Source organism: Carcharodon carcharias, chromosome 8, assembly GCF_017639515.1.
Source record: "Carcharodon carcharias isolate sCarCar2 chromosome 8, sCarCar2.pri, whole genome shotgun sequence".
NCBI lineage: Eukaryota > Metazoa > Chordata > Chondrichthyes > Lamniformes > Lamnidae > Carcharodon > Carcharodon carcharias.
In genome coordinates this window covers 68,986,803-69,008,143 of record NC_054474.1, presented here as the reverse complement: position 1 = coordinate 69,008,143, position 21,341 = coordinate 68,986,803, and positions in this window count along the sequence as shown.

Here is a 21,341-nt window from a genome sequence, read left to right as displayed (position 1 = left end):
TCAGTGGGGGAACATTTAGGATACAGTGATCATTGTATCATAAGGTTTAGGATGATGGTAGAAAAGGAAAATCTGCAATCCAGAATAAGAATAATTAACTGGGGGAGAACCAAATTCACCAGGGCAAGAACAGAGCTGGGCCAGATAGACTGGAACCAAAGGATGGCAGGAAATACTGTAGCTAAACAATGGGCTACCTTTAAAAGAAGAGATGGCTCGGGCACAGCCAAGTTATATTCCCTCAGAAGGGAAAGGTAGGGCAAACAAATTCAGAGCTCCCTGGATGAAAAAGGAGATAGAAATTAAGATAAAGAAGAAAAATTGTGCTTATGACAGATGTCAGGTAGAAAATGCAACCGAGAGCCAAGTGGAATACAGAAGGTTCAGAGGGGAGGTGAAGAAGCAAATAAGAGAAGCGAAGAGGATTGTGAGAAAAGACTGGCAGCCAACATAAAGGGGAATCTCAAAGTCTTCTATTGGCACACAAATAGCAAGAAGGTGGTAAAATTAGGAGTAGGGCTGATTAGGGACCAAAAAGGGGATTTACACATGGAGACAGGGGGAATGGCTAAGGTGTTAAATGAATACTTTGCATCTGTCTTTACCAAGAGAGCAGATGCTACCGAGGCCACGATGATAGAGGAGGAAACTCTGTTACTGGAGGGGTTCAAAATTGATAAGGAGGAAGTGATGGATAAACTGACCGTACTTAAGGTTGACAAGGCACCAGGACCGGGTGAGATGCATCCAAGAAAATTAAAGGAGATAATAGTGGAAATTGCAGGGGCACTGGCCATAATCTTTCAGTCTTCCCTAGACTCAGGGACCTCGCCAGAGGACTGGAGAATTACAAACATGACATCCTTGTTCAAAAAAGTTTGTAAGGATAAGCCCAGCAACTATAGACCTGTCAGTTTAACTTCAGTGGTGGGGAATTGTTCTGGATAGAATTAGTAATCATATGGAAAAATGTGCTCTGATTACTAAGAGCCAGCATAGATTTCTAAAGGGGTAATTGTATTTAACTAACTTGCTGGATTTTTTGAAGAAGTAACAGAGAGGGTAGATAAGGGTAATGCTATTGATGTGACATACATGGGCTTTCAAAAGGCGTTAGGTACAGTGCCACACTTTAACAGACTTGTGAGAAAATTTACAGCTCATGGAATAAAAGGGACAGCAGCAACACAGATACAAAATTGGTTGAGTAATAGGAAACAGAGGGTAATGGTCAATGGATATTTTTTAGGCTGGAGGAAGGTTTGTAGTGGAGTTCCCCGGGATCAATATTGGGACCCTTGCTTTTCCTGATATATATTAATGATCTATGTCTTGGAGTGCAGGAGACAATTTCAAAGTTTGTGGATGATACGATACTTGGAAGCATTGTAGGCTGTGAGGAGGACAGTGTAGAACTTCAAAAATACATAGATAAGTGGAGATAAAATGGAGTGGGCAGATAGATGGCAGATGAAGTTCAATGCGGAGAAGTGTGACGTGGTGCATTTTGGTAGGAAGAACATGGAGAGACCATAGGGGGTACAATTCTTAAGAAGGTGCAGGAGCAGAGGAACCTGGGTATACATGTGCATAGATAATTGAAGGTGGCAGGGTAAGTGGGGAGAGCAGTTAATAAAACATACAGTATCCTGGGCTTTTTTAATAGGGTCATAGAGTACAAGAGCAAGGAGGTTATGCTGAGCTTATATAAGACACTCGTTAGGCCTCAGCTGGAGTATTGTGTACAGTTCTGGACACCACACTATAGGAAGGATGTGAACATATTGGAGAGAATGCATAAAAGGTTAACAAGCATGGTCCCAGGGATGAGAATCTTGAGTTATGAAGATAGATTGGAGAGGTTGGGCTTGTTCTCTTTGGAGAGGAGAAGGCTAAGAGAAGATTTAATAGAGCATTCAAAATCATGAGGGAGTTGAACAGAGTAGTAGATAGGGAGAAACCGTTCCCGCTCATAAAAGAATTGAGAACAAGAGGGCACTGATTTAAAGGCCAGAAACTTACCTACTTTGGGCGGGCTGGGCAAATGTGAGCGGGGCAGGTTGTGGAGCTGATTGCGGGCCGCCATTTTACTTGAGGCAGCACAGAGCTGCCTCAGGGATATTAAGTACATATTGAAATTTTTTAATAAAAGAAAGAGACAAATTATTTAGACATGTCCCCTCTTGTGACAGTGTCACATGAGCTGGGACATGTTTGTCAATTTAGCAAAATTTATTTATTGATTTTATTAAACCTTCAGGAAAACTCATCCCGCCCGTGGATGAGGTTTCCTGAAAAACGTGAAGGCCACTTGGGCTCTTCACCTGCCCTCCAAACTTAAGTTTGTACGGGCAGTGCTTTTAATAGCTAAATCACTTTCATAATGGCCATAATAGGCCTTTGACAATCCACCGAATGAAATATCTAAATGACGCGCGATGACGTCAGGATGCAAGCCCGACAGCAATAATCTGGCCAAAGTGATTTGCAAAAGAAGCAAATATGATGTGAGAAAGAACTTTTTCACGCAGTAAGTGGTTCGAGTTTGGAATGCATTGCGTGGAAGTGTGGTGGAGGCAGGTTCAATCGAGGTATTCAAGAGGGCATTGGATGATCATTTGAATAAACACAATGGGCAAGATTTTTACCTCGTCGGGCGGGTGCGGCAGGCAGGCCCGAGAGCGGTCGCGAAACCAACCACCGCCCACGACCGGGCTCCAACTGCGATTCCCTGCTGGCTAGCCAATTAACAGGGGAGGATGGCAAGCACGGAAGTTTGCGCATGTGCGCGGGTGTGCGCACTGAAAGCTCCCTGAAAGCACAGAGCTGTCTCAGGGAGCTGAAGAGTTTTAAGAACACAAGCAAAAAATTTAAAAATGCTAAAAACATGTCCTCTCATATGACTCTGTCACATGAGCAAGAACATGTTACAAACGAGAGTTAAACATTTTTCTTTTATTTTTAATTCCTGCTGGAAAACTCATCCTGCCCGTGGATGAGATTTCATAAAAAGTCCAAAGGCCGCCTGGCCGATTCGCCTGCCCGCCAACCATTAGGTTGGTTGGGCAGCAAAAAAGTGCATTACTTTAAAGCCTTAATAGGCCTGTTAATTGTCGGCGGGTGCAATGCCGACTCCCACATGCGCCCGCCGACTGAAATATCACATGAGTGCGCGATGATATCAGGATCTTTGCCCAAAGTCATCGTGCGCCATTTTACACTCGAGTGGGTCGGGCGCGTGCCTGCCCGCTCAGTGAAAAATTCTGGACAATGTGTAATGGCACGGGGACTCGGCAGGAGAATTGCACTAAGTTATAACGCTCATTCAGAGAGCTGGTGCAGACACGCTGGGCCGTAACAACTCTGTGATTCTGCACTGTAACAACTCTGTGATTCTGTGCTTCTGTGAATAGGTTAGAGAAAAAAACTGCCCTTAGATTTTCTTGAGGGTAGGTGTAATGTTGGAAGGCTTATGGCAACATAGATAGGTGGGAATTTATATTTTAGGTTAGCTCCAGGTAAGCAACAATGGCAAATGATTAGTTCTTTCATTGAAAGGATGGCAGGTATCTCAGTGAACTCGCACAGCTGTTTGTGGAGTCTGTCCGTTAAAGTTCCATCTGGACTCCTTAATGCATGCAAGTACATTTTATAGCAAGGGGTTGAACTTTCAATCAAACTACTTTGGATATTAGACTCTGGAAGATGGGAGAATTGATAGTAATTTTCTCTAAATACCATGGGAGAAATTTCTTCAAGTTGCCTCCCGGCTCCCTGGTTCTTGAGTTTCGTGAAAATTGTTCTCTAGTTCCCAACCGGGACCATAATCCTGCTGTGGTTATTCCTGAACAAGATATCGAACAGGGTAATAATACTTAAGCACTTGAAGCCTTTGCCTCAGAGATTCATTGTGCTCTCACTTTGCTCCCACTCTGTTCAAACATGACAGAATAACCCAATTATTTGTTGATAGTCAGTTGTTCCAAATAACTTGATTTATAATGAATTTAAGATTTAGTCTTTTTTTTTCCTTTTATTTAAATGTCAAAAAGGAAACAGTTTAAAAACTGAAACAAGAAATTAGACATTTGTAAGGAATGGTAGCAAATTGAAGATTAATAATATTACAATAAATAAAACAATATTATTCAGAGCACAAAGAGAAATCACAAGGATTATTTTAGTTAAGAACCATAAATCCCCTTTAAAGGACAAAATGAAAATTTAAAAAATTGTGAGATTAGGAAATGACAGATGTGCTCCATGAATTATTCACACCAATATTCACAATGAAGACTGTGGGTAAATTCCAGGCCCAGTCAAATTAGCTTGAGTTTCGGCCATTTGTAGAGACCGAATAAAATATGATCTGAAAAACTGCAAGTTTTACGTCACCTGTATGAGATGAGAAATATCTCAGAATCATCAAAGAAATGAGTGACAATAAAAGTCAGACAGTAGTGAATCTTCTTAGAGTTCCAGAAATACTGGTCAACACATCAAGGCTCAAAGCTAGTGAATGCAATCCCAATATTATGGAATTATAGACCAGCTGGTCGAACATAGGTCCTGAGGAAAGTACTTGAGAAAATGATGGTAGGATAGTGTGAACATTGATCTGCATTTCTATCTTTTGCTGGTCAAACTAATATACATTTCCAGCTCAGATAGTTTCAAATTGTGGAATGAATGTCTCAGAGTTTTTGTGAAGCTGACTAAATGAATTCTAGCTGACATTCTATCATTAATACCCCGCTGGGAAGCCGAATCATTCTCACCAGAAGGTCTTTTGAACAGGGATCATAATAACATTTAGGCCAGGTAATAGTTATCAAAAATTAGATGGATCTTATCTTGTCTTGCAAACACATTGGACTTTTTTGCGTGAGTAACTATGTTGCACCCTATTTACTTATGATGCAGTTTTCTTGAATTTTCAGAAGTTGTGTGCCAAAGTTCCACAGCTGAGGCTTTTAGACAATTTGAGGGTTTGTGGAACGGGCAGCATATTTTCTATTACTTCTGGTGATATAAGAATTGATAACTCCAAGTTATTAGTTTTAAATTGATTGTTTTCATGGAACAAATAACAGATGCCCAAAGGAACAGCAAATAGGATTAAATGTGGATAAATTTAAGGTCATGCACTTGATACATTCTGATATAAGATCCTGAGGGGTCTTGACAGGGTGGATGTTTCCCCTTGTGGGAGAATCTAGAACTAGGGGTCATTATTTAAAAATGAGGGGTCAATCATTTAAGACAGAGATGAGGAGAAGTTTTTTCTCTCAGAGGGTCATGAGTCTTTGGAACTCTCTTCCTCAAAAGGCAGTGGAAGTAGAGTTTTAAATATTTTTAAGGCAGAGGTAGGTAGATTCCTGATAAGCAAGGGGTGAAAGGTTATCGGGGGTCGGCAGGACTGTGGAGTTGAGGTTACAGTCAGACCAGCCATGATCTTATTGAATGGCGGAGCCGGCTCGAGGGTCAGGGTAGCTTAATCCTACTCCTAGTTCTTATGTACGTATGTATGTTTTGATAATACATTGGGCCTATTTTAAAGGAATTGGGTCCAACTATTGACCATTTAGTAAAAGTATCCAATCAATGGAGATGAAATTGTTAGCTTTAGTAAAATAGTTTGCTTTGTGTAGTTTTGTTGGTGTTTTTCAGCAAATTATGAGTGAGAGACAATGAGATTGTTATCAACAAAACTAATCAATTCATCTCAGAATACCTCCATGTGCTTGATATGCTGAGAATAGAAATATTTTAGCCCTGCGTAACTCATTGATGAGGCTAATTCTGGCAGAGACTTGATGGGCTGAATGGCCACTTTCTGCAGTGTACTATCCTATGAGTCTATAACTTGGAATATTTGGCAACCTTGAATTCTCATTTGGTTCCATTTTGGGATCAGAGATAAATTTCTTAAAGTTTTATCTGTGATTATTCAGCAACCAAAGAATATTAAAGCAATTAAGAGTCCTATCTATGCCATTGCAAATTTTTGGAAAGACTTGGCAAAAAATTTGAATTGGCTTTTTAAAATTTCCTGTGATCTTAGGCACTGTACAAGTTTTATTGTTTTGTGCCCATGGGCGCTAAGTACACTGTACATCCAGGCACAAATACACTTAGGGTGGAATTTTCCATTCTGGAGACTAAGTAAAGTGGCAGGCAGGAAAGTCAGTGTGATTCCTGCTGAGAGGTGGGGCAGGTGAACACGCTTGATTTTCCATTGTTCGGCTCATTAATTATGCACCTGTGAGGAGCATAGCGAATCTCATGATAGGGCAGGCAGAAAGTCGCTCGCCCTGCTGTGACCTCATGGGGTCAAAGGTCCTGGTGCGATATTTAAAGACCACCCAGACACGCATTCACTCAATGCAGGCCAGGAGATCTGCGCTACTCCTCCAGCACCCTTGCAGCAGCAACTCGTACTAAAGAAGCTCGAAGATGTGAGCGACCGCATCCCAGGACATACAAGGGTGTCTCCAATGTTACCTTTCACTCATCTCTAGATGAGAGACCATAAGACCATAAAACTTAGGAGCAGAAGTAGGATATTTGGCCTTTCGAGACTGCTCTGCCATTCAATGTGATTATGGCTGATCTGATAACCCTCAACTCTACTTCTCTGCCTTTTCCCCATAACCCTTGATTCCCTTACTGATTAAAAATCTGTCTATCTCAGCCTTGAATATACTTAATGACCCAGCCTCTATAGCACTCTGCGGTAAAGAATTCCACAGATTGACTACCCTCTGAGAGAAGAAATTCTTCCTCATTTCTGTTTTAAATGGGTACCCCTTACTCTGAGATTATGCCCTCTGGTCCTAGACTCTCCCACAAGGGGACACAGCCTCTCAGCATCGACCCTTTCAAGCCCCTTATGAACGTTATATGTTTCAATAAGGTCACCTCTCATTCTTCTAACTCCAATGAGTACAGGCCCAACCTACTCAACCTCCCCTCATAAGAAAATCTCTCCATACTTGGGATCAATCTAGTGAACCCACTCTGCGCTGCCTCCAATGCCAGAATATCTTTCCTTAGATAAGGGGACCGAAATTGTTCACAGTATTCTAGGTGTGGTCTAACTAGTGCCTTCTATAGCTTTAGCAAGATTTCCCTATTTTTATGCTCCATTCCCTTTGAAATAAAAGCCAACATTCCATATGTCTTCCCTATTATCTGTTGAACTTGTACGTTAGCTTTTTGGGATCCATGCACAAAAACTCCCAGAGCCCTCTATGCTGCAGCCTTCTGCAGTCTTTCTCTATCTAAATAATATTCAGCTCCTCTATTCTTCCTGCCAAAATGCATAACCTAACATTTTCCCACATTATATTCCATCTGCCAAGTTTTCGCCCACTCACTTAACCTGTCTATATCCCCCTGAGGACCCCTTGTGACATCTTCACCACTTGCCTTCTCACCTATTTTTGTGTGATCTGCAAACTTGGCAATAGTACATTCACTTCCCTCATCTAAGTCATTAGCATATCTTGTAAATAATTGAGGCCCCAACACTGATCCCTGTGGCACTCCACTAGCTACAGGTTGCCATCCCTAAAATGCCCCCCTTTTCCCAACTCTCTGTCTTCTATTAATTAGCCAGTCCTCTATACATGGTAATATGTTACCCCCAACACCAAGTAGTGGTATGTGCGGTACCTTATCTAACGCCTTTTGGCAATCCAAATATATTACGTCTACTAGTTCCCCTTTATCTATCCTGCTTTTTACCTCCTCAAAGAATTCTAATCAATTTGTTAGGCATGATTCTTCCTTCATGAAACCATGCTGACTCTGCTTGATTAGATTATGTATTTCTAAATGCTCTGCTATTACATCCTTTATAATAGACTCCAACATTTTCCCAATGACAGATGTTAAGCTAACTGGCATATAGTTACCCATTTTTGACCCCCTCCCTTTTTGAATAAGGATGTTACATTGGCTGTTCTCCAATCGTCTGGGACTTTTCCAGAATTTAAGGATTCTTGGAAGATTACAACCAGTGCATCCACTATCTCTGTAGCTCTTCCTTTAATACCCAAGGATACAACCCATCAGGACCAGGGGATTTACTGGCCCTAAGCCTCTTTAGTTTCCTAGTAATTTTTCTCTAGTGGTATTTATTGTATTTATTTCCTCCCCTGCTTTTGCCCCTTGGTTATTTATTGTTTTTGGAATGCTGTATCTTCTACCATGAAGACTGAAGCAAAGTAATTATTCAACTCCTCTGCCATTTCCTGGTTCCCCATTATTTTTTCCTATTATCCAGCAATAAACCCATAGACAGGCCAATGCTCACTGTTGCAGCATTCCATGTTCACTAGCCTCTTGACCTTATAGAAGCCTCACTGCCTCTTGCTGCTCAGGCCCTTGCTCCTGCTGGCCCCTGTGCCAAATGGTAATGGGCCCCCATTCTCCACATCTGGATGAGAGCCATTACCAAGGCAGGCTTGCCTGCTGCTTGCATCATCGATGCTTCAGTGGATTTGTGAAGAATTGAAGTGATAATTAAGTAAGCGTGTCCTTTAAAGGTTTACCTCTGTCTCAAAGCCATCAGATAAGTGCTAAGCCCTTCACCTGGCCTCCGTCTAGATATGGCATACTCACCCCACCCCTTCCAGGTAAAGGACACCCTGGAGGACCACAGGTGGGTGTCCCTCCTGTTCATACATGATTGTTTATGGAGACATTGCTCTTTGACCAGGGTGATGAGAGCCATGTGCAAAAATCCTCATGCAGACACTTTTCCACTTGTCTCCTCTATCCTCAAGGCTATAGATAGACCATTGCATTGGCAGCATAGAAAGACTAACCACGTGATCCCTTGTCAGCCGTGACCATTCACCCAGGGTGATGGAGGTTTGGAGTCACAGGTTAGCTGGACTCCACCTCCCTCCCTCCCTTCATCCCTGCCTCTGACTGTAGCCTATGGCAAATAGCACAGAATGAATGGCAGTTCCACACTTTGCTGGGGTCTCAATGTTCTAAGACCCATGAGTTGGAAATAAACCTGCTGCAACGTGGGCTTCACCATAAAGGGGAGAACACAAGTGAGCATCTTTGACACCCAGTTGCCTCTTGATTATTAAGGAGTCCCTTTAGTCGGCCATGTGCTGGCCTTGAAATCCGCCATCCGAAAAGACCCTCCTCCCATCTAGAGGGATCTCACTGACTGAATAACAGCGTGGTTGAGGTGAGTTTGGAAAAATGCTGCACGTCACCTTTCAAACTCATTCCACCAGCTCCTACCCTCCCCCTGTCACCCACCAACTTCCCCCAACACCGTAGATCCAACCATTAACACCATCCCTCTCCCCTCTGTCACCCTTGAACCTGTTACCCTGGACCCTATCATGATCCACCTCCACATGCCTTTCCTCCCATCAGAGCTGATACCTGTTACCGTTCCCATGCCCAACACTGTTCCTGCCCTCTCTCATTATGCGAGTCTTGTCCCCCTCAATGGCCCACCCGATGAGACCTTCACCTACCAGACACTCAACCTGGACCTGCTACCCTACTGCATCTACTCCCGCCTCTGACTGTGACTGTTCCCTCCTATCTCCAGCACCAAGTTCTCCCTCCAGGACCCCACCATCGACACCACCGACCCTGCCCTCTAAGACACATCCCCCTCTCTCCTCCTTGGACATTCTCACTCCACTCTCCCCTGGACATCCTCCCCCAGCCTTTGCTGGCTTCCCCTGATATTGCACCCCTTCCCCGGACACTCTCCCCACCCTTCCCCAGTAAGCCTGCCTCCTCTGTCCAGCCTTCGCTCTGTCGGAGATTAATCACACCAAGGCATCATTTCATACATAGAAACCCCATTTATTACTTGTGCACAAGGGAGAACAATACAACGAGAGCTATTGTACCGTCTCAAAGCAGAAGACACAAACACATGTTTAAAAGCATTTTACAACCAATCAGTAAATTTTGCACATCTTAATCCGCTTATTTGCATACGTTAACTGATCAATCCATGTTTTAGTTAATTTCCATTCCCACCAAAACAGGTGTGGGGCCCATGCACTTGGTTATCACAACTTTGATTACATTCGGCCTGAGAAAGAACAACATGGAATGTCTCAGGGCTCATCCTACAACAGTGGTCAGACATGATGGTATTGTTCTTCAAGGTTGCAGTATTTTTCTCTTAGGCCTAGGCGTTTAATTCAATTTTTCCATTAACCCTTTTAGTATTAAGTGGGTTCCCTATTTGTCTAGGCCACCACACTTACCCCCTTTTGTCCTACATGGACAATCCACCACCCTTAGACAATCCACCACCCTTAGCCAAGCTCTATGTATCCTAGCCGCCGGGCTTCATCCTCAGAGGGGTCTTGATCCCTGAGGAGAGGGAGGGAATAGATAGCTGGCTTGAATCAGCAAGGTAGGGACAGGGACCCAATGGCAGCTCGACCACCCAAGTGCTACCCTTGGTATAATTTCTCCTGATGCATAGCCAGGCCTCCCCCTGAACAACCACAAGGGTGGGCTCCCATCTCCAAATGGGCGCTTGATGGATGAGAGCCCCTGTATTACCTAGGGACCATGTGGCATCTGAGGAGAAAGCCAGAAAATGCATCTCAGAGGAGGAGGGGTTAACAGGAAAATGAGTACAAATCCAACATTTAGTCCGATTAACTAGCGAGGCTACGGCCTACATTCATTGAACCACAGAATTGGTAGGCCTTGCCCCCGTAAGGACCAAGCAAGACAGGATCCAAATCAGAGTCAGCGTTCTGACGGCTCAGTTAAAGTTCTTGCACAAGCACTTCTGTCCGAGGTCAGCGATGCGTGGATCGACAAGGGATGTCCTTCAACCTTCACGGCCGTATGGGTGGTGAGCAGGACTTGGAAAGGCCCCTCCCATCGAGGTTCCAAACAGTTCTTTCTCCTGAAGGTCTTTACCAGGACTAGGTCCCCAGGCCGGTATTGATGGCAATCTTCAATGGTGGGCTTTTTCTGAGTTTCTACTACCTGTATATGCAAGCTCTTGAGAGAATTAGTGAGCGCTATACAGTATGTAATCATTCCCTCATCCATAGTGTGGATGTCCATTTCCCCAGCAGACAAAGGTGAGGCCACTGGGAGGCGCATAGGATGTCCCATTACAGCTTCATAAGGAGAGAGGGAGGTGGTACAGTTAGGGTGAGAGCGCATAGTCATTAGCGCCAAGGGTAGAGCTTCAGGCCATTTCAAACTGATTTCTTCACATAATTTAGCTAGTTTGTTTTTCAGAATACCATTTTGTCTTTCCACCACCCCAGTAGACTGGGGGTGGTATTGGCAGGAAAGGTGATGGTTGCATTGTAAAGCCTTTAACAGTTCCTTTATCACTTTAGGGAAAAAATGAGGCCCATTATCACTCAATAAAATCTCTGGTATCCCAAATCTGGGTATGTATTCACGCAACAACAATTTTACAACAATAATAGCATCATTCCATTGGGTGGGATAAGCCTCCACCCATCACGAGAACAAACATACTATAACTAAAACATAATTATATCCCATACATTTAGGCATTTGTTTAAAGTCCATTTGTAGGTGTACAAATGGGCCCCATGGCTGGGGTCCCGTACCAGCAGTCACTGTGGGCGTCTTGCCTGGGTTATGTCATTGACATAGGTATGACAGGTATTACTAATACAATGCCTATTAGCATATTGCTATTCACTATATATTCAACATTCATTCTATATACACATGTTAAACTTCTGAGCTGGCAACTGGTCAAGTCGTGATTCTTGTGTCATGAGAGATTCAATAAATGCTCATTAGTTACCCATAAAGAGACTACCCCTTCTTTAGTCTGTCTTCAATTTTCTCAGGCTTGTTCCAGTGCCCAAGATCCATAGGTTCTGCATACATCATTTCTGCTCACTTTGTCTGAAATATCTTTCCCTATTTCAATTAATTTATTGATAGTCCCCGCATGACTTTCGAGCACGGTAGCCAGGCTTTGGATTAACCAATGATGTCCCTATATTGAATGTCATAGCAGCATCATTTATCAGGCTGCGATTAACATGGTTCTCTCCCAAGCCTGATCGCATCTCGCCATTGAACTGAACTGCTTCAGTCATCAATTGGCGCATCAGAGCCATATGGAGTGCTTGGGTGTGGGTTAAGTAACACTGGGGCAGGATGACACCGGATACATTCAAGACTATGGGTACCAGCTCATGGTGTACATTATCATACAAAACTTCTGATTACCCAGTACCAAACCATTCGCCGGTCCTGGATGCATAGTCGGACAAGATGGGTCAGTTGGTGTGGTTTGAGGGGCTTCAATTATCTGTACTCGGACTGTGAAAATAGAGGTGAGAGGTGGCTGGGTAGTGGCAAACCTCCCATGCCCGATCTGAAGCAAACCCTTACTACAATTTGAAAGCACTTGTTCTCTTACTGTTACATTTATCATTTCCCGTTGCATGTTGCATTCAGCACTGTCCGTGCTGTACCAAAGTTCCTCCTGCGGTGCGGGATGAGCAGTGATGATCCCCGACCTTGTTGCCAGTACTGATACGCCCACAACCAAGATCGTAGATCTGTGGAGACATTAACATCGGCTCTCGTTCTCATATCTACAAGTGCGCATGTATCACCTGTCATAATTGCCTCGTATGGTCCATGCCTGCTCACTCCGAGCTCACCCTGACCATCACCTTATTCCCCATTTGGTCTATTGTTGCTCTTTGGATTTGCCTGTTTCCATATCCTTAATCATCTGTCAGTCTCTAACTTCCTCTCTCAACTCATGTAATTGCCTACTTAATTCCCTTATATTGTCCTCTAGTTTTCCTTTCAGTGGCCCTATACCTCCTACTATAATGCCCTCAGGTAATTGCATGGCCCTTCCTGTTATCATTTGAAATGGGGTGAACCTGGTAGTCCTATTTGGTGTAGCCCTAAGGGGCATCAGAATGCTGGGCAATACCATGGCCCAGTTGTTGCCTGTCTCCTGAATTGCTTAGGCTATAGATGTTTTTAAAGTTCAGTTCATCCTTTCTACCATCCCTGGACTCTGGGGGTCGTAAGGAATATGGAATTTCTGTTTAATCTCCATAAGATTACACACTTCTTTAATGACTCTCCCTGTAAAATGTGTTCCCTGTTCTGAATCCATCTGGGTAGGCACCCCCACTCCTTCCAGTTTACTCTCTCCTGCTACTGTCTCATGTCAGACGTCACTTCCTTAAACAACTCTACAATGCACCTTCTTATCCTATCTTTCAATGGCTCAGTATCTTCACTTCCAGTGATGGTTCTCTCTGGGAACTGTTTAACTCTGCCTGTCATCAAGGTGTTAATCCTGTGGTCTTACTTTTTGTAGCTCACAGGCACATTAATATAATCAGTAATACATCTACTTAGCCTTTTTCCAGCTTTCCCTTTACCTGTATGCATCGTGTGGTAAATTGTTGTTTAGTATTATTTCTCCTTACATTTCAATTCCTGAACTACAGATTCCACATAGTTTTACCTCTAAGTTGTTTTTTTTTCTGACCATGATCATCTTGATTCTCTTGAAATCAGTTTCTCTATTGTCTTGATTGTTTAAAATGTTTCCTTACTCTTTAGGCAGTTCCAATGTCTCAGCTGATGGCAAGATTATCAAATTCATTTCCCTAACTCTTTCTCCTACTTGCCTCACACCATTTTACACATGCAACAGCTACCATCTTATCTTGTTCAGTTTGTCTGGAGATACTTTAAAATAAATAAAATATTCTCACAACTGTTTTAAAAACAGAAATCAAGTATTGACGTGTTTTGCTTCCATATCTTCTTCTCAAACATTTATTGTCTCAAAAGTAACCCACTAAATTGTGTCTGACCCATTTCTTTTAGAATTATCCCAGATTCATTAACTAGGCCAAAAATTGGATTTCTGCCAAACTTTGTCAAGGTCTTGAGCTTCATATTTTGGGAACAGACTTCACAAATACAAAATCTTGCAGCATTTGAATTAGTGCCAATTGTTGTCAAACCTTTTAAAATTAAAATTCCCTTTTGAGAATTTTATCAAGAACCAAACTTCAAATTTTTAAACCTTGTAAGAACTATAATTTACACTATCAGAATTAAAACAACCTCTTTTTCATGTGTAATGATTTGTATTGTAGTTATAATTTCTGAGTGTTTATCGACACATTCTTTATCTTAGATAGCATCTTGGTTATTCAAAGTAACCTGTTAACTTACATCTCAAGATTGTCACAAATTCAAATTCCAGTGCTTTTGGAAAGCAGATTTCCTTTAATATTTAATTCATCTCTTCATAAGAAACCCCTTTTTATCCATTGGAACCACCTAGACCTTGCGCTTATGTCTTTTGGCTTTCCTAGAATCCTTCTGAATTTCAAATAATTTTTCCTCAGAATTTTAGAATATGAACTCATATGTATTAATTCCAATCAGCTTGGAAGCTGATGATGAGGGTTATTCCTTATTAGTCTGCAAGGGGGTGGTACAAGGGTTGGTTCATCTCAAACAAAGGCAAGACCTGTTTTATCTTTACACTACCTTTAAATTATGATTTTTGCCAGAAATCTCAACTCAAATCTTATACTCAAAACTTTGGAATGTTTGAATAAACTTTTCCTTTAATCTAATATGGGGCTTTTGACTCTAATGTGCTCAACGCACACAGAAGATAATTCAGGGAAGGAAACACATGAAAGTTCACATACAAATGCTTCATTACACACAGACAAACACATAGATAAAGGTATGTATCGATACTCCTATAATATTGAACTTAACTCTAAACGAAGCTTCAAGTAGCAGTGAAAGGAATAAAGGGATCTTGAAGGCTCCACCTTCAAACTGACGAAAGCTCACATTTTCTCTGCTGTTGCTTGTCAATTGCTCATTAACCCCCTAGGGGTACCCTCTCTCTCTCTCTCTCTTCAGCACAAACAGCCCTTGTAACTTAGATTAGTTCATTTTTTTTAAGTTACAGAAAATTCAGTAGTGGACTATCTACCTCCCTTAAAACATATTATAAGCGCTCAATTCTCTCCCAATTAAAAGTTCCATCTGGTGGGAAGCTCTCTCCTTTACCTTGAGTCCATTTAACACAATCAGAAACATATTGGACAATTTCAGGACCGTAATGGACATACATATAAACATTTGGGGTTCCCTTCAAAGAGGGAACCTGGGGTTTCTTTGATGTCATATTTCCCATTTTTATTTAATAATATACACAAAAATACACACAGAAACTAAATCTTCAACTCCAGGGGACTTGAACCCCTGGGTATTCTACTGCTACTTTTCAACTCTAGGTGATTCGAACCCCTGGGTATACTACTACTACTTTTCAACTCCAGGAGACTTGAACCCCTGGGTATACTACTACTACTTTTCAACTCCAGGGACTCGAACCCCGAGTACACTAAATTACTGGCCAGACTAATCTCCTAAATACTTAAATAGATGACTTACCCTAAGAGTCGGCCACAGGCAGGCAAAGGCAGATCGCAGGTCAACAAACCCCAAACGCCCGAATGGGGCTGCCGCGGACTGAGGAGTCCTTGAACCACGAGGTCTTAATGCTGGCGCTCCGTGACTCAACCCTAGGAGTTAGTTATCTCGGTGGAGCCTCCAGAAACTGTCAGAGATTAATCACACCAAGGCATCATTTCATATGTAGAAACCCCATTTATTACTTGTGCACAAGGGAGAACAATACAACGAGAGCTATTGTACTGTCTCAAAGCAGAATACACAAACACTTGTTTAAAAGCATTTTACAACCAATCAATAAATTTTGCATATCTCAATCCGCTTATTTGCATACGTTAACTGACCAATCCATGTTTTAGTTAATTTCCATTCCCACCAGAACAGGTGCGGTGCCTAGGCACTTGTTTATCACAACTTTGATTACATTCGGCCTGAGAAAGAGCAACATGGAATGTCTCAGGGCTCATCCTACAACAGTGGTCAGACAAGATGGTATTGTTCTTCAAGGTTGCAGTATTTTTCTCTTAGGCCTAGGCAGTTAATTCAATTTTTCCATTAACCCTTTTAGTACTAAGTGGGTTCCCTATTTGTCTAGACCACCACAGCTCCACTCTCCCACCCTACCCTTCCAGCCTTTGCCTGCTTCCCTTGTCCAGCCTTGGCACAGTGTTTGCTAACGACACTCTGAGTCAGGTTAGACGAGGTCCCCAAGAAGGAGAAAGCAACACCTACAGACTGCAAAGTCGTGATAGAGGTGAAGCTCACCAGGTCTGTGCTACTTATATACAGCCGTAAAACTGAACATTCTAAATACTCACTGGTGGAGAACTTAATTTGGTGGGCAAATTTAATTCTGGTAAGTTGGCCTTTTAATGAGCATGCATGAGATGCAAATGGAGTTCCTGACATTGTTAGTTGGGAAGCTCAACTCACTTTTAACCCACCTTGAAAGTTGGGAGAACAAAACTCAAGCAGTTTATCCTGCATTAGGAAACAGATTTTTTACCTCCCGCCAAATTAAGTGCTCCTGCCACCGTTCCCACAGCTGGTGGGGGTGGAAAATTCGGCCCTTAGACTAGAACAACAGACACTTGGATAACAAACTAGAGAGGTTATATTTTAATTTACATGATCTGCTAGTGAGAAGAGGCAGGATACTGGTGAGGTGCTGGCAATCCAGAAGCCCTCTGTCTCAAGAGGGAAGCAAACGAACCTTCCAGACTGATGTTGACTCAGTGACTTTTCCTGAAAATAGTTCAAAAGGGTATCAATTAAATGGATCATTCAGACACAAAGTCATAGATTGTCTCAAACTCTCAAGGTTTGAAAGCCAGAACACAGGATGAATAATCGACCTAACCACCCACCTTATTTAGAAAAGGACTTTTGGACTTGAAAAAGGTCACATGTTGCGGCAGCCATACTTGTTGTTTGCTTTTAAAAACTGCAAGAAGCTGTTCTGCAGACAGAGTTCCTTCAGAAAGCCATAGAACCAGCTGCAAGTCATCCAAGCAGCCAAGGTAATAAACAGCAATACCTCAAAAGTGGGAGGACACCCCCACAATCTGTTCCAATCTTATGTTCACCTGAGCAACAGCTTCCTGGAAATTGAACAAGAGGTCTTGCAGCTTATTGAGAATCCTCTGCATAACAAGACCTTTACTTCAACTAAAGCATCAAATCATCTACGAAACTATAGGCCTGCCATGAAAGAGACTGTAATAAATTGTAATTGTATTGCTGTATTTTTGTATTTGTGATAGCGTGAGTCAATTGAGTGAGATGCCACATTTTAAACATCCAGGGCAAGTGTGTGATAATAAATAGCCTTCTTATTTTTTTAAACTCACAAAAATTGCTGCTGAGATTATTTAAATTGGGGCAATCACTCTGAGAGTAAGAAAATATACACCTTTTACATATAAACATATTGATCACAGACAATAAAAAGGAACATATAAATTCTTTCCATGACACTAGATGAATGCATTAAGATAGAATAATAACCTTCTTTGTCCGTAATAATTGCCTTGTGACCTGACATAACCCAGACTACACAAATTTTAAATATTGCTGTGATTGTGGGCCTGTTAAGAGCTCCCCTGCAGATCAGCATTCACATCGTGAGATCTTCAATCAGTGGGATAATATTACATCAGCACAGATTGAGAGACAGATAGCAAACCAACTAACTATTAGGGACCCATATTGTTTATGCAGAGCTGGCAACATCCACTAAAAAGACAGTTATGAGGAAAACTTGGCTCTCAAAAGAAGACAACGACAGTGATTTATTGATTAATTTTTTTAAGGGATGGGGCCCACGGGGTCCAGACTATGGGCACATGAGGGAAAAGCACAGATAGTGATCATAAAAAGCGTGATGGGCCATGAGGCCAAAAAGCATGAGTTACACTTGAGACACGACCTCCCATTCACAAAACCATGCTGCCTCTCACTAATATGCCCATTTGCTTCCAAATGGTAGTAAATCCTGTCACGAAGAATTTTCTCCAATAATTTCCCTGACGTAAGGCTCACTGGCCTGTAATTTCCTGGATATCTCTGCTACCCTTCTTAAACAATGGAACAAAATTGGCCATTCTCCAGTCCTCTGGGACCTCACCCGTAGCCAGTGAGAATGCAAAAATTTCTGTCAAAGCCCCAGCAATCTCCTCCCTTGCCTCCCCCTGGGGTACTCTGGGGTAGATCCCATCTGGCCCAAGGGACTTATCCACCTTAATATTCTTCAAGACGCTTAACACCTCCTCTTTTTTGATCTCAATATGATCCAGGCTATCTACACACTCTTCCCTAAACAAATCGACTGCTAAGTCCTTCTCTTTGGTGAATACTGATGAGAAGTATTCATTTAGTATCTCTCCCATTTCTTCTGGCTCCACACACAGATTCCCACCTCTGTCCCTGAGTGGGCCTACCCTTTCCCTGGCTACCCTCTTGCTTTTTACTTATGTATAAAAGGCCTTGGGATTTTCCTTAATTCTGGTTGCCAGTGACTTTTCATGACCCCTTTTAGCCCTCCTGACTCCTTGCTTAAGTTTCTTTCTACTTTCTTTATATTCCGACACGGGCTTTATCTGTTCCCGGCCTTCCAACCCTTACGAATGCTTCCCTTTTCTCTTTGACTAATCTCGCAATATCCTTCATTATCCAAGGTTCCTGAAACTTGCCATGCTTATCCTTCAACCTAGCAGGAACATGCCGGTCCTGAATTCTTATCAACTGACGTTTGAAAGCCCCCCACATGTCAGTTGTTGATTTGCCCTCCAGTCTAGATTCCTCAGTTCCTGCCTAATATTGTTATAATTAGCCTTCACCCAATTAAGCACCTTAACCCGAGGACTCCTGTTATCCTTATCCACCAGTACCTTGAAATTTACTGAATTATGGTCACTTTTCCCGAAATGGTCCCCTACTGAAACTTCGATCACCTAGCCGGGTTCATTCCTTAATACCAGGTCCAGTATTGCCCCTTCCCTAGTTGGACTATCTACATATTGTCTCAGGAAGCCCTCCTGGATGCACCTTACAAATTCTGCACCATCCAAACCCCTAGCACTAAGTGATTCCCAGTCAATATAGGGAAAGTTAAAATCACCCACCACAACAACCCTATTGCTTTTACATCTTTCCAAAATCTGCCTACATAACTGTTCCTCAATATCCCGCCAGCAGTTGGGAGGCCTATAGTAAACCCCCAACATTGTGACTGCACCCTTCCTATTCTGGAGCTCTACCCATAATGCCTCGCTGCATGAGCCCACCGAGGTGTCCTCCTGTCGTACAGCTGTGATATTCCCCTTAACCAGCAGTGCAACGCCCCCACCTCTTCTACATCCCTCTCTATCCTGCCTGAAACATCTAAATCCTGGAACGTTTATCTGCCAATCCTGTCCATCCTTCAACCAAGTCTCTGTAATAGCAATAACATCATAGTCCCAAGTACTAATCCAAGCTCTAAGCTCATCTGCCTTGCCTGTTATACTTCTCACATTGAAACAAATGCATTTCAGACCCCCAGTCCTACTGTGTCTAGTAATTTCTCCCTGCCTGCCCTTCCGCTTAGTCTTACTGGCCATATTCACTGGATTCCCAGTCATTTATTTCACCTGCTGACCTATTGCTCTGGTTCCCACCTCCGCCATACTAGTTTAAACGCTCCCGAGAGACACTAGCAAATTTTGCAGCCAGGATATTGGTGCCCCTCCACTTTAGATGCAACCCGTCCTTCTTGCACAGGTCCCACCTGCCCTGGAAGAGATCCCACTGATCCAGATATGGGAAACCCTCCCTCCTACGCCATCTGTTCAGTCACGTGTTCAGCTGTACTATCTTCCTATTTCTAGCCTCACTGGCACGTGGCACAGGGAGTAATCCTGAGACTACAATCCTAGAGGTCCTGTTTTTTAACTTTCTACCTAACTCCCTGAACTCCTTCTGCAGGACCTCGTCACCCTTCCTGCCTATGTCGTTAGTACCAATGTGTACCACAACCTCTGACTGTTCTCCCTCCCCCTTCAGAATGTCCCGTACCCAATCAGAGACATCCTGGACCCTGGCACCAGGGAGGCAACATATCATCCTGGTGTCTCTTTCACAACCACAGAAGCGCCTATCTGAGCCCCTGATTATAGAGTCCCCTATGACAATTGCTCTTCTGTGCTTTGACTCCCCCCACCCCCCACCAACCCCGGCTGAACAACAGAGACAGCCGTGGTGCCACTGCTCTGGCTACTGCTGTTGTTTTCCCCTGATAGGCCATCTCCCTCAACAGTATCCAAAATGGTATACCTGTTAGAGAATGGGGCAGCCACAGGGGATTTCTGCACTGACTGCCTGCCCCTTCTAGCGGTCATCCATCTATCTGTCTGTACCTTGGGTGTGACTATGTCTCCAAAACTCCTGTCTGACGCTTTCTACCACCTGCATGCTCCTAAGTGCATCCAACTGCTGCTCCAACCAATCCATGTGGTCTGTGAGGAGCTGCTGAGTTTTCCAACATTTTCTGTTTTTATTTCAGATTTTCAGCATCCACAGTGTTTTGCTTCCATTATAACATTAAAATAAATATTGCTGTGATTGTGGGCCTGATAAGAGCTCCCCTGCAGATCAGCATTCACATCGTGAGATCTTCAACCAGTGCGTTAATATTGCATCACCACAGATAGAGAGACAGATAGCAAAACAGCTATTAGGGACACATATTGTTTATACACAGCTGGCAACATCCAATAAAAAGACGGTTACGGGAAAAACTTGGCTGTCGAATGAAGACAGAGAAATCGATTTATTTATTATTTTTTTTATTGTCAAGGAACCAGGCTGCTGTCTGCGTCATTCCCCTTTAAATCGGCTTGTCTTTGCTTGAGGAGCCGGAACTCCGCCTGGCCTTGAGATCGCCCAGTGGCTAAAAAGGTAGAGCCGCAGGAGCAAGGAGCAGGAAGGGGCTGCAAGCTATCGGGGCTGAAACACTGGATCTCGCCTCAGAACACATTGGCGGCCGCAAGCTCGACTCTTCGCCATGGTCTCCTGGATGATCTCCCGCCTGGTGGTGTGAGTATCGGAGCATCTTCCTCATCATAATATTGTCAGAGTGAACAATCTGTCTGCATCAGTCCGGCTCATTCATCGCAGCATTTTACCATTGCTCCTCCACCCTCCTCCCCAAGGAGATATTCTTGCTAAATGCCTTTGCAGAAATGAATCAAAATGGACATTTTTATTTTGCAAGGTGTAGCGTTGCCTGTAGAGGCTTGGCACAAGAGCGAAAGAAGGATACAAAATGAAAATATTTTCAACCTTGATTCGCT